Consider the following 14,044-nt stretch of genomic DNA (forward strand, 5'->3'; position numbering starts at 1 on the left):
TTAACATGTTTCGAGTACTTAGAGAACATGGTAATCACTTAGCAGTCAAGAGCATAACTTGTGCGTTCTAAACTCGGCCCAACATACCCGGCCCAATTATATACCACATATTAACCTTGTGCGATCCAATGTCTAAGCCCGAAATACAAACAGCCCAAATAACATATCGGCCCAACCAGATAAGCAGTCCAATAATATAACAGTCATAAGTTCGATCATTTGGCCCAAACGATTGGGCCCGTGACAGTGAAGGCCCAAAACGGTGTACGTGTAAAGGTGGTCTCGAGTCGCAACGGGGATCTCGAGTCGCAACCGGGTTACGAGTCGCAACAGGTGGTTTCGGTTCGTCATGGTCCGGTTACGAGTCGCAACGGGACTCGCAACCATGGTTTCGGCTTGTGTTGCTGGGTGTGAGGTTCCGAGTCGCAACGGGACTCGCAAACTCGGTCTCGACTCGCAATCTGTGTCGCAACAAGCTGTGTAACGGTTTCTTTATCAACAATTCAATCAGCTCCGAAAAATCAGCTAGCAATTAGGCAGTTTCACAATTCAGATCAAACACAATCAATTTCCAAATCAAACAATAGTTAATCAGCGATCATGAGCATTCATATCCACTAAGAACAGTGAATTCATCTTCAAGCAAACATACAACCGGATCATAGTCAAACATATAGCAATCGGTTATATATTATTTGTTTGGTTTTAATCATGCAGACCTATCATTCATCCTAACCGATTAACACATACATGGATCGATTAGAAATCAGAATTAACATCAACTTACAATCCGATTATAATTCAGCACATCAACACACATTACCGAAAGCAATACATAGATCCTGTTTTGTTTACTAGCATGAACCTTAATCGGTTGTGTAATAACATTCCTAGTAAACATACACACATCAAACGATATACTAACCGAGATGAAGACAAGAATCGAGCCGAGAGTTTCAAAGATGGAGGTGTGATCGCCGGTTCCGAGAGCGAGAGTGCTTGTGCTTGTGCGTGCTTCTTGGTTGCCGAAAGGTTGTAAAACTAAACCCTAATTGTATAAGCGAACATATATATGTGTGGGAGAGATGTGGGCCGAACCCCACATGGGTTTTCTCATGGTCTCGAGTCCACTAAATGGACCGAGTGGGTTTGTGTTCGGTGCGGTTCGATAATTATAACACTAAATCACATAATTCACGTAGTACGCATCATTCAATCAATCACTTAATCGCAATAGTTCATATAGTTACACGTATATAATAGACGGTAAGTACGAGTTGTCACATTATCCCCAACTAATTGGAAATTTCGTCCCGAAATTTGGTATGCACTCACTGAGGAAGCTAGGTAAACTGTATTGTTCACTGGTTTTCCTGGGGTGTCACATCCTCCCCCCGTTGATCTGGAATTTCGTCCCGAAATTCCGAAGTAGTAACTTCAGCCTCAGTAGTGGTAGCATTGGTTTCGAATAACTGGGGGTACTTTTCTGTCATCCTGTCTTCGCGTTCCCAGGTGTACTCTGGGCCACGTTTGGAGTTCCAACGAACTCGAACAAGAGGGATTCTCTTGCTTTTGAGGACCTTCACATCCCGGTCCGTGATTTCAACTGGTTCCTCGACGAACTGCAACCGCTCGTCGATAGTGAGTTCCTTAAAAGGAATGATGAGGTTTTCATCTGATAGGCACTTCTTTAAGTTCGACACATGAAAAACATTGTGAACTGCCCCGAGTTCAGCTGGTAGGTTCAACTTGTATGCTACTTTGCCAATCTTTTCTATGATTTCGAATGGTTCGACGTACCGCGGATTCAGTTTGCCCCGTTTGCCAAAACGAACCACACCCTTCCAGGGTGAGACTTTTAATAAAACCCGGTCCCCGACCTGAAATTCCAAAGGCTTTCTACGCTTGTCCGCGTAGGCTTTCTGACGGTCGCGTGCTGCCGCCATGCGTTGTCGTATTTGTGCAATCTTTTCTGTGGCGTCCACTACAATCTCTGGACCCGTGATCTGACTATCCCCCACCTCTGCCCAACAGAGAGGTGACCGGCATTTACGCCCGTACAATGCCTCGAATGGAGCGGCTTGTATGCTGGTGTGATAACTATTGTTGTACGAAAACTCCACCAAAGGGAGGTGCTTTTCCCAGCTGTTGCCGAAATCAATGACGCATGCTCTAAGCATGTCTTCAAGAGTTTGGATCGTTCGCTCAGACTGACCATCGGTCTGAGGATGGTATGCTGTGCTCATGTCTAGTCTTGAGCCGAAAGATTTGTGCATCGCTTGCCATAGCTCTGACGTGAATCGTGCATCGCGATCCGAAATGATGGACGTGGGCACCCCGTGCCTCGAAACAACTTCTTTAAGGTAGACGTCTGCGAGAGCAGAGAACTTATCCGTTTCCTTTATAGGTGGGAAGTGTGCAGACTTAGTGAGTCGATCCACGATCACCCATATAGTATCATTTCCACGCTGGGATCTAGGTAGGCCTGTAACGAAATCCATGGAAATTTCTTCCCATTTCCATTGCGGTATCTTAGGCTGCTGAAGTAGGCCAGCTGGTTTCTGATATTCCACCTTGACTCTCGCACAGGTCAAGCATTTTCCAACGTACGTAGCGATGTGGGCCTTCATACTAGGCCACCAATAAGTAGTGCTGATGTCATGGTACATTTTATCCGACCCTGGATGTACCGAGTAGCGAGACTTGTGAGCTTCATCCATCACAAGTTCGCGTAGACCGCCATAAAGTGGAACCCAAATACGCCCCGTTACATAGTAGGCGCCGTCTGCCTTCTGTTCCATTCGCTGTCGTGAGCCGCGTAAGGCTTCAGCCTTGACGTTTTCTGGTTTCAGTGCTTCTACCTGAGCATTTCGTATCTGTGTAGGAAGGCTAGACTGAATCGTAAGCTGTAGCGCTCGCACGCGCCGTGGTAAAGTGTCTTTCCGACTGAGGGCATCAGCCACAACATTGGCTTTGCCTGGATGGTACTTGATAGCGCATTCATAATCGTTAAGTAACTCGACCCATCGTCGTTGACGCATATTCAAATCCTTCTGCTTAAGGATATGCTCGAGACTCCTGTGATCGGTGTAAATCGTGCACCTGGTACCGTACAGGTAGTGTCGCCATATCTTAAGCGCGAAAACGACAGCTCCCAGCTCTAAATCGTGCGTCGTGTAGTTGCGTTCATGAACCTTGAGTTGACGAGAGGCGTAAGCAATAACCTTGTCGCGCTGCATTAACACACATCCAAGTCCCCGGTTGGATGCATCACAATAAACCACGAAGTCATCTGTGCCCTCTGGCAATGAGAGGATAGGTGCACTGCAAAGTCTATCCTTTAGGTGCTGAAAAGCAGTCTCCTGGGGCTCTCCCCAGCGATAGGTAACACCCTTCTGTGTCAGTAACGTAAGCGGCTGAGCAATCTTCGAAAAGTCTCTAATAAACCGTCTGTAGTAACCCGCCAAACCCAAGAATTGGCGTATTTCCGTTGGCGTACGCGGTGCAGGCCAGTTTCTGATCGAATCTACCTTGGATGGATCGACATGGATCCCATCCCTGTTCACTACATGGCCTAAAAAATGGACTTCACGAAGCCAGAAGTCGCATTTCGAAAACTTAGCGTACAGCTGTTCCTTCCGAAGGAGTTCCAAAATTAGGCGTAGATGCTGCTCGTGTTCTTCCTGACTCTTGGAGTAAATCAGAATGTCGTCGATGAATACTATGACGAACTTGTCAAGATAGGGTTTGCACACCCTGTTCATAAGATCCATAAATATGGCAGGCGCGTTCGTTAACCCGAACGGCATGACAAGAAATTCGTAGTGGCCATAACGAGTTCTGAATGCAGTCTTGGAGACGTCCTCATCCCGGACTCTCAGCTGGTGGTACCCCGACCTCAAATCTATCTTCGAATAGTAGCACGACCCTTGCAACTGGTCGAATAAGTCGTCGATGCGCGGAAGAGGATAACGGTTCTTCACCGTCACCTTGTTGAGTTCACGGTAGTCGATGCACATCCTGAATGTACCGTCTTTCTTTTTCATGAAAAGTACTGGAGCTCCCCAAGGCGAAGAGCTTGGACGAATGAAACCCTTTTCCAAGAGCTCTTGCAGTTGCTTTGACAGCTCTTCCAATTCCGATGGAGCTAAGCGATATGGTGCGCGAGCTATGGGTGCTGCTCCTGGAGCGAGCTCGATTTGAAATTCGACCTGATGATGAGGCGGTAAGCCAGGTAAGTCTTCAGGGAACACCTGAGGGTAATCACGTACAATTGGAATATCCTCCAATTTCTTTTCCTTTGCTGATGCATCTGAAACAAGAGCCAGAATGGCTGTGTGACCCTTACGTAAGCATTTCTGAGCCTTCAAGAAAGAGATGATGCCAACCACTGCACCACTCTTGTCGCCTTGAACTTCTAGAGGTTCCTGACCAGAACGAGGAATGCGAATAATCTTCTCGCTGCATAAAATTTCTGCCTGGTGTTGGGATAACCAATCCATCCCAATCACGACGTCGAAACTACCCAAAACTATGGGAATGAGATCTATAGAGAAAGCTTGACCAGCTAGGATAAGATTACAACCCTGAACTACGTGCGTGGCTTCTAGACTTTTACCGGTAGCTAACTCTACTACATGTTTGGTGGGTAAAAGTGTTGGTGCACGTTTTAGCAGTTGACACGTTTTCACAGACATATAGCTTGTATCCGCACCCGAATCAAACAAAACAGTAACGTAAATATTGTCGAGGAGAAACTTACCCATAACCACATTGGGATCGTTCACTGCGTCGCCTCGACCTAGCACAAAAGCACGTCCCCTAGCTTCGTTGCCATTATTGTTGTTGTTTCCACCGTTGTTGTTCCCGTTGCCCTGGTTATTGTTGTTGCGATTCTGGTTTTGGTTCAACTGAGGGCAGTCGCGTTTGAAATGACCTTCAGCCCCACACTGGAAACATCCCCGGTTTCCACGCTGTGGCTGCTGCTGGTTTTGTGGAGCTGGTTGTTGAGGCTGCTGATTCTGATTCGCAGGCCGTGGACTCCTACAGTCTTTGGCCTCGTGACCCATCTTAAGACACCTTTGACAACGACCCTTGTTACACGGGCCATTGTGATGTCTGTGGCAATTGTAGCACTTAGGTTGACTTCCCTGATATCTCCTCTGTCTGTGACCACCAGAGGATTGCTGACTGGGACTCTGATAGTGGTCAATCTTCTGCTGCTGAGCTTGTGGCTGAACAGAAGCTGAACCTTTACTAGAATCTCCTTCCCACTTTCTTTTGCTTTCACTAGTAGTAGCAGGAGTAGCTGAAGGAGTGACTGTAGCAGTAGCGTTGACACGCTTAGGCAGTTTATTCTGATCCACTGCCTGGTCGGTGATGCGATGAGCGAGACGTTGAATTTCCTGGATGTTGTCAAGATTAGCCGAGGTAACATGGCTCTGGATCTCTGGCGCCAATCCCTTGAGATACATCTCAATGCGCTTGTATGGAGGGTCCACCATAGTTGGGCACAATACGGCCAGCTCATTCGACCGTTTAGTATACGCTTCGATCTCCGATCCAACCATTTTCAAATTATACAGCTCGTCTTCCAGCTTGTGAATATCTTCACGCGTACAATACTCCCTCTTGATAAGTTCCTTAAAATCGTTCCAGGGTGTGGCGTTAGCAGCTGCCAACCCCAGAATTTGCACCTGCGCGTTCCACCAGGTTAACGCGATTCCTTCCAAGGTGCCGGTGGCAAACTTGACCTTGCGAGCCTCAGGGCACTCGCACATTTCGAATACTGATTCTAGCTTTTCAAACCAATGGAGGAGTCCCACTGCCCCCTCGGTGCCGCTGAAGGTACTTGGACGACAGTCCATGAAGTTCTTGAAAGTGCAGACAGGCTGCTGCGCGTGTTGACCTATTGTGTACGAATAGGACGAGATTAAATACGAGAGTTAATGTAGGATCTAAAGATCCTAGTGTGTGCCTATACTGCAGGATATACTACCTGCTTGAGCTGCTGCAACTGCCGCAACAACTTGAGCTTGAACGAGAGCCTCTAGCTGGGCTTGTGTCATGTTGATTCGTCCAGACATGATCTTCATTGTAACAAGTAGCATAGGTAAGAATGGTTCGCGAATAGGGCGATGACAGAAAAGTGTAAGCACGTAGGGTTTCTCATGCTATGGTATCATGTGTATCTAAGCGTAATCCGAGCAAAGTTCTAAGCAGTTCTAGCAAACAGGCAATAAACATAAACCTTATTACCTAGGATGTCGAGTCTTGCACGTGGAGCGAAGCGTCGTTGTGGATCGTTGTGAGCACTGTTCTGGTTATAGTCTGGTTTTAATAAAAAACGTTTTCCCATATTAAAACCAAGTTCTCTATAACCAATGGCTCTGATACCAATCTGTCACACCCCCAAAATCCACCCGCGGAGTACCACCGCTTGGGAGCGTGACTGACCAGGATCAAGCCATCAATCATATCAAACATAGCATTTAATATAAAAGTAATTAATGTAAATCATCATGACATGATTGATGTCTCAAAACCAAACATCGTTTAAATAGCGGAAGCATAGTATGTAATCTCAAAATAGTTATAAGTTCAGATATCGTTCATGATCCAAATCCCACAACAACCTGCTCCTCCCTGTGCAAGCTCCATAATGTACCTAAGGTCCTGCAAGGCATGCAGCAAATAATCAACAAACTAGTTGAGCGAGTTCACAGAAAGTAAGTTCATAACATAGTGCATAAGTATAACTAGTGGGGGCTTCCCATACTAGTGTGTACTAAAGGTGGGGGCTTCCCAAACCTTGTGTTTATATTACCGATGGGGGCTTCCCACGTTTATCCTTACTAATGAGGGCTTCTCATTAGTGGTACTTACTAGACTAACTTCCGACCATGTGTTCTTCTTTACCGAGAACAGGAATACGTACTGGGTCACGTAGGCTTTACGTGACGTGCCCTTCCCCGAGGACAGTGGTACGCGTGGGGGCTACGTAGGCTTTACGCAGCGTGTCCTTCCGACCCGGAAGACAGTAGAAGGTATTGGGTTACGTAGGCTTTACGTAACGTGTCCTCCCGACCCGGGAGACAAATGGCAATTACTGGGTTACGTAGGCTTTACGTAACGTGTCCTGACTATCCTGAGGACGATGGTCTATAGTCTAGTGAATGCGTAAGTACGAGTAACTCTTTCAATATCAACATATCCAACCCAATTCCCAACCCGGGAATCCCATGCCTTGGCTGTGTGAACTCACCTTGGTTTGCTCGGCAGATACACAAAGAGTACAGGTAGCAAGTAAATGGTCAACCACGTCCTATCATGGTTATTATACAAGTCAGGTTTTGACTTCACGAAATGCACGCATAAAACATACAAGTTAACATGTTTCGAGTACTTAGAGAACATGGTAATCACTTAGCAGTCAAGAGCATAACTTGTGCGTTCTAAACTCGGCCCAACATACCCGGCCCAATTATATACCACATATTAACCTTGTGCGATCCAATGTCTAAGCCCGAAATACAAACAGCCCAAATAACATATCGGCCCAACCAGATAAGCAGTCCAATAATATAACAGTCATAAGTTCGATCATTTGGCCCAAACGATTGGGCCCGTGACAGTGAAGGCCCAAAACGGTGTACGTGTAAAGGTGGTCTCGAGTCGCAACGGGGATCTCGAGTCGCAACCGGGTTACGAGTCGCAACAGGTGGTTTCGGTTCGTCATGGTCCGGTTACGAGTCGCAACGGGACTCGCAACCATGGTTTCGGCTTGTGTTGCTGGGTGTGAGGTTCCGAGTCGCAACGGGACTCGCAAACTCGGTCTCGACTCGCAATCTGTGTCGCAACAAGCTGTGTAACGGTTTCTTTATCAACAATTCAATCAGCTCCGAAAAATCAGCTAGCAATTAGGCAGTTTCACAATTCAGATCAAACACAATCAATTTCCAAATCAAACAATAGTTAATCAGCGATCATGAGCATTCATATCCACTAAGAACAGTGAATTCATCTTCAAGCAAACATACAACCGGATCATAGTCAAACATATAGCAATCGGTTATATATTATTTGTTTGGTTTTAATCATGCAGACCTATCATTCATCCTAACCGATTAACACATACATGGATCGATTAGAAATCAGAATTAACATCAACTTACAATCCGATTATAATTCAGCACATCAACACACATTACCGAAAGCAATACATAGATCCTGTTTTGTTTACTAGCATGAACCTTAATCGGTTGTGTAATAACATTCCTAGTAAACATACACACATCAAACGATATACTAACCGAGATGAAGACAAGAATCGAGCCGAGAGTTTCAAAGATGGAGGTGTGATCGCCGGTTCCGAGAGCGAGAGTGCTTGTGCTTGTGCGTGCTTCTTGGTTGCCGAAAGGTTGTAAAACTAAACCCTAATTGTATAAGCGAACATATATATGTGTGGGAGAGATGTGGGCCGAACCCCACATGGGTTTTCTCATGGTCTCGAGTCCACTAAATGGACCGAGTGGGTTTGTGTTCGGTGCGGTTCGATAATTATAACACTAAATCACATAATTCACGTAGTACGCATCATTCAATCAATCACTTAATCGCAATAGTTCATATAGTTACACGTATATAATAGACGGTAAGTACGAGTTGTCACATTATCCCCAACTAATTGGAAATTTCGTCCCGAAATTTGGTATGCACTCACTGAGGAAGCTAGGTAAACTGTATTGTTCACTGGTTTTCCTGGGGTGTCACATCCTCCCCCCGTTGATCTGGAATTTCGTCCCGAAATTCCGAAGTAGTAGCTTCAGCCTCAGTAGTGGTAGCATTGGTTTCGAATAACTGGGGGTACATTTCTGTCATCCTGTCTTCGCGTTCCCAGGTGTACTCTGGGCCACGTTTGGAGTTCCAACGAACTCGAACAAGAGGGATTCTCTTGCTTTTGAGGACCTTCACATCCCGGTCCGTGATTTCAACTGGTTCCTCGACGAACTGCAACCGCTCGTCGATAGTGAGTTCCTTAAAAGGAATGATGAGGTTTTCATCTGATAGGCACTTCTTTAAGTTCGACACATGAAAAACATTGTGAACTGCCCCGAGTTCAGCTGGTAGGTTCAACTTGTATGCTACTTTGCCAATCTTTTCTATGATTTCGAATGGTCCGACGTACCGCGGATTCAGTTTGCCCCGTTTGCCAAAACGAACCACACCCTTCCAGGGTGAGACTTTTAATAAAACCCGGTCCCCGACCTGAAATTCCAAAGGCTTTCTACGCTTGTCCGCGTAGGCTTTCTGACGGTCGCGTGCTGCCGCCATGCGTTGTCGTATTTGTGCAATCTTTTCTGTGGCGTCCACTACAATCTCTGGACCCGTGATCTGACTATCCCCCACCTCTGCCCAACAGAGAGGTGACCGGCATTTACGCCCGTACAATGCCTCGAATGGAGCGGCTTGTATGCTGGTGTGATAACTATTGTTGTACGAAAACTCCACCAAAGGGAGGTGCTTTTCCCAGCTGTTGCCGAAATCAATGACGCATGCTCTAAGCATGTCTTCAAGAGTTTGGATCGTTCGCTCAGACTGACCATCGGTCTGAGGATGGTATGCTGTGCTCATGTCTAGTCTTGAGCCGAAAGATTTGTGCATCGCTTGCCATAGCTCTGACGTGAATCGTGCATCGCGATCCGAAATGATGGACGTGGGCACCCCGTGCCTCGAAACAACTTCTTTAAGGTAGACGTCTGCGAGAGCGGAGAACTTATCCGTTTCCTTTATAGGTGGGAAGTGTGCAGACTTAGTGAGTCGATCCACGATCACCCATATAGTATCATTTCCACGCTGGGATCTAGGTAGGCCTGTAACCAAATCCATGGAAATTTCTTCCCATTTCCATTGCGGTATCTTAGGCTGCTGAAGTAGGCCAGCTGGTTTCTGATATTCCACCTTGACTCTCGCACAGGTCAAGCATTTTCCAACGTACGTAGCGATGTGGGCCTTCATACTAGGCCACCAATAAGTAGTGCTGATGTCATGGTACATTTTATCCGACCCTGGATGTACCGAGTAGCGAGACTTGTGAGCTTCATCCATCACAAGTTCGCGTAGACCGCCATAAAGTGGAACCCAAATACGCCCCGTTACATAGTAGGCGCCGTCTGCCTTCTGTTCCATTCGCTGTCGTGAGCCGCGTAAGGCTTCAGCCTTGACGTTTTCTGGTTTCAGTGCTTCTACCTGAGCATTTCGTATCTGTGTAGGAAGGCTAGACTGAATCGTAAGCTGTAGCGCTCGCACGCGCCGTGGTAAAGTGTCTTTCCGACTGAGGGCATCAGCCACAACATTGGCTTTGCCTGGATGGTACTTGATAGCGCATTCATAATCGTTAAGTAACTCGACCCATCGTCGTTGACGCATATTCAAATCCTTCTGCTTAAGGATATGCTCGAGACTCCTGTGATCGGTGTAAATCGTGCACCTGGTACCGTACAGGTAGTGTCGCCATATCTTAAGCGCGAAAACGACAGCTCCCAGCTCTAAATCGTGCGTCGTGTAGTTGCGTTCATGAACCTTGAGTTGACGAGAGGCGTAAGCAATAACCTTGTCGCGCTGCATTAACACACATCCAAGTCCCCGGTTGGATGCATCACAATAAACCACGAAGTCATCTGTGCCCTCTGGCAATGAGAGGATAGGTGCACTGCAAAGTCTATCCTTTAGGTGCTGAAAAGCAGTCTCCTGGGGCTCTCCCCAGCGATAGGTAACACCCTTCTGTGTCAGTAACGTAAGCGGCTGAGCAATCTTCGAAAAGTCTCTAATAAACCGTCTGTAGTAACCCGCCAAACCCAAGAATTGGCGTATTTCCGTTGGCGTACGCGGTGCAGGCCAGTTTCTGATCGAATCTACCTTGGATGGATCGACATGGATCCCATCCCTGTTCACTACATGGCCTAAAAAATGGACTTCACGAAGCCAGAAGTCGCATTTCGAAAACTTAGCGTACAGCTGTTCCTTCCGAAGGAGTTCCAAAATTAGGCGTAGATGCTGCTCGTGTTCTTCCTGACTCTTGGAGTAAATCAGAATGTCGTCGATGAATACTATGACGAACTTGTCAAGATAGGGTTTGCACACCCTGTTCATAAGATCCATAAATATGGCAGGCGCGTTCGTTAACCCGAACGGCATGACAAGAAATTCGTAGTGGCCATAACGAGTTCTGAATGCAGTCTTGGAGACGTCCTCATCCCGGACTCTCAGCTGGTGGTACCCCGACCTCAAATCTATCTTCGAATAGTAGCACGACCCTTGCAACTGGTCGAATAAGTCGTCGATGCGCGGAAGAGGATAACGGTTCTTCACCGTCACCTTGTTGAGTTCACGGTAGTCGATGCACATCCTGAATGTACCGTCTTTCTTTTTCATGAAAAGTACTGGAGCTCCCCAAGGCGAAGAGCTTGGACGAATGAAACCCTTTTCCAAGAGCTCTTGCAGTTGCTTTGACAGCTCTTCCAATTCCGATGGAGCTAAGCGATATGGTGCGCGAGCTATGGGTGCTGCTCCTGGAGCGAGCTCGATTTGAAATTCGACCTGATGATGAGGCGGTAAGCCAGGTAAGTCTTCAGGGAACACCTGAGGGTAATCACGTACAATTGGAATATCCTCCAATTTCTTTTCCTTTGCTGATGCATCTGAAACAAGAGCCAGAATGGCTGTGTGACCCTTACGTAAGCATTTCTGAGCCTTCAAGAAAGAGATGATGCCAACCACTGCACCACTCTTGTCGCCTTGAACTTCTAGAGGTTCCTGACCAGAACGAGGAATGCGAATAATCTTCTCGCTGCATAAAATTTCTGCCTGGTGTTGGGATAACCAATCCATCCCAATCACGACGTCGAAACTACCCAAAACTATGGGAATGAGATCTATAGAGAAAGCTTGACCAGCTAGGATAAGATTACAACCCTGAACTACGTGCGTGGCTTCTAGACTTTTACCGGTAGCTAACTCTACTACATGTTTGGTGGGTAAAAGTGTTGGTGCACGTTTTAGCAGTTGACACGTTTTCACAGACATATAGCTTGTATCCGCACCCGAATCAAACAAAACAGTAACGTAAATATTGTCGAGGAGAAACTTACCCATAACCACATTGGGATCGTTCACTGCGTCGCCTCGACCTAGCACAAAAGCACGTCCCCTAGCTTCGTTGCCATTATTGTTGTTGTTTCCACCGTTGTTGTTCCCGTTGCCCTGGTTATTGTTGTTGCGATTCTGGTTTTGGTTCAACTGAGGGCAGTCGCGTTTGAAATGACCTTCAGCCCCACACTGGAAACATCCCCGGTTTCCACGCTGTGGCTGCTGCTGGTTTTGTGGAGCTGGTTGTTGAGGCTGCTGATTCTGATTCGCAGGCCGTGGACTCCTACAGTCTTTGGCCTCGTGACCCATCTTAAGACACCTTTGACAACGACCCTTGTTACACGGGCCATTGTGATGTCTGTGGCAATTGTAGCACTTAGGTTGACTTCCCTGATATCTCCTCTGTCTGTGACCACCAGAGGATTGCTGACTGGGACTCTGATAGTGGTCAATCTTCTGCTGCTGAGCTTGTGGCTGAACAGAAGCTGAACCTTTACTAGAATCTCCTTCCCACTTTCTTTTGCTTTCACTAGTAGTAGCAGGAGTAGCTGAAGGAGTGACTGTAGCAGTAGCGTTGACACGCTTAGGCAGTTTATTCTGATCCACTGCCTGGTCGGTGATGCGATGAGCGAGACGTTGAATTTCCTGGATGTTGTCAAGATTAGCCGAGGTAACATGGCTCTGGATCTCTGGCGCCAATCCCTTGAGATACATCTCAATGCGCTTGTATGGAGGGTCCACCATAGTTGGGCACAATACGGCCAGCTCATTCGACCGTTTAGTATACGCTTCGATCTCCGATCCAACCATTTTCAAATTATACAGCTCGTCTTCCAGCTTGTGAATATCTTCACGCGTACAATACTCCCTCTTGATAAGTTCCTTAAAATCGTTCCAGGGTGTGGCGTTAGCAGCTGCCAACCCCAGAATTTGCACCTGCGCGTTCCACCAGGTTAACGCGATTCCTTCCAAGGTGCCGGTGGCAAACTTGACCTTGCGAGCCTCAGGGCACTCGCACATTTCGAATACTGATTCTAGCTTTTCAAACCAATGGAGGAGTCCCACTGCCCCCTCGGTGCCGCTGAAGGTACTTGGACGACAGTCCATGAAGTTCTTGAAAGTGCAGACAGGCTGCTGCGCGTGTTGACCTATTGTGTACGAATAGGACAAGATTAAATACGAGAGTTAATGTAGGATCTAAAGATCCTAGTGTGTGCCTATACTGCAGGATATACTACCTGCTTGAGCTGCTGCAACTGCCGCAACAACTTGAGCTTGAACGAGAGCCTCTAGCTGGGCTTGTGTCATGTTGATTCGTCCAGACATGATCTTCATTGTAACAAGTAGCATAGGTAAGAATGGTTCGCGAATAGGGCGATGACAGAAAAGTGTAAGCACGTAGGGTTTCTCATGCTATGGTATCATGTGTATCTAAGCGTAATCCGAGCAAAGTTCTAAGCAGTTCTAGCAAACAGGCAATAAACATAAACCTTATTACCTAGGATGTCGAGTCTTGCACGTGGAGCGAAGCGTCGTTGTGGATCGTTGTGAGCACTGTTCTGGTTATAGTCTGGTTTTAATAAAAAACGTTTTCCCATATTAAAACCAAGTTCTCTATAACCAATGGCTCTGATACCAATCTGTCACACCCCCAAAATCCACCCGCGGAGTACCACCGCTTGGGAGCGTGACTGACCAGGATCAAGCCATCAATCATATCAAACATAGCATTTAATATAAAAGTAATTAATGTAAATCATCATGACATGATTGATGTCTCAAAACCAAACATCGTTTAAATAGCGGAAGCATAGTATGTAATCTCAAAATAGTTATAAGTTCAGATATCGTTCATGATCCAAATCCCACAACAACCTGCTCCTCCCTGTGCAAGCTC

This window comes from Helianthus annuus, chromosome 13 (genome assembly GCF_002127325.2).
Source record: "Helianthus annuus cultivar XRQ/B chromosome 13, HanXRQr2.0-SUNRISE, whole genome shotgun sequence".
Lineage (NCBI taxonomy): Eukaryota > Viridiplantae > Streptophyta > Magnoliopsida > Asterales > Asteraceae > Helianthus > Helianthus annuus.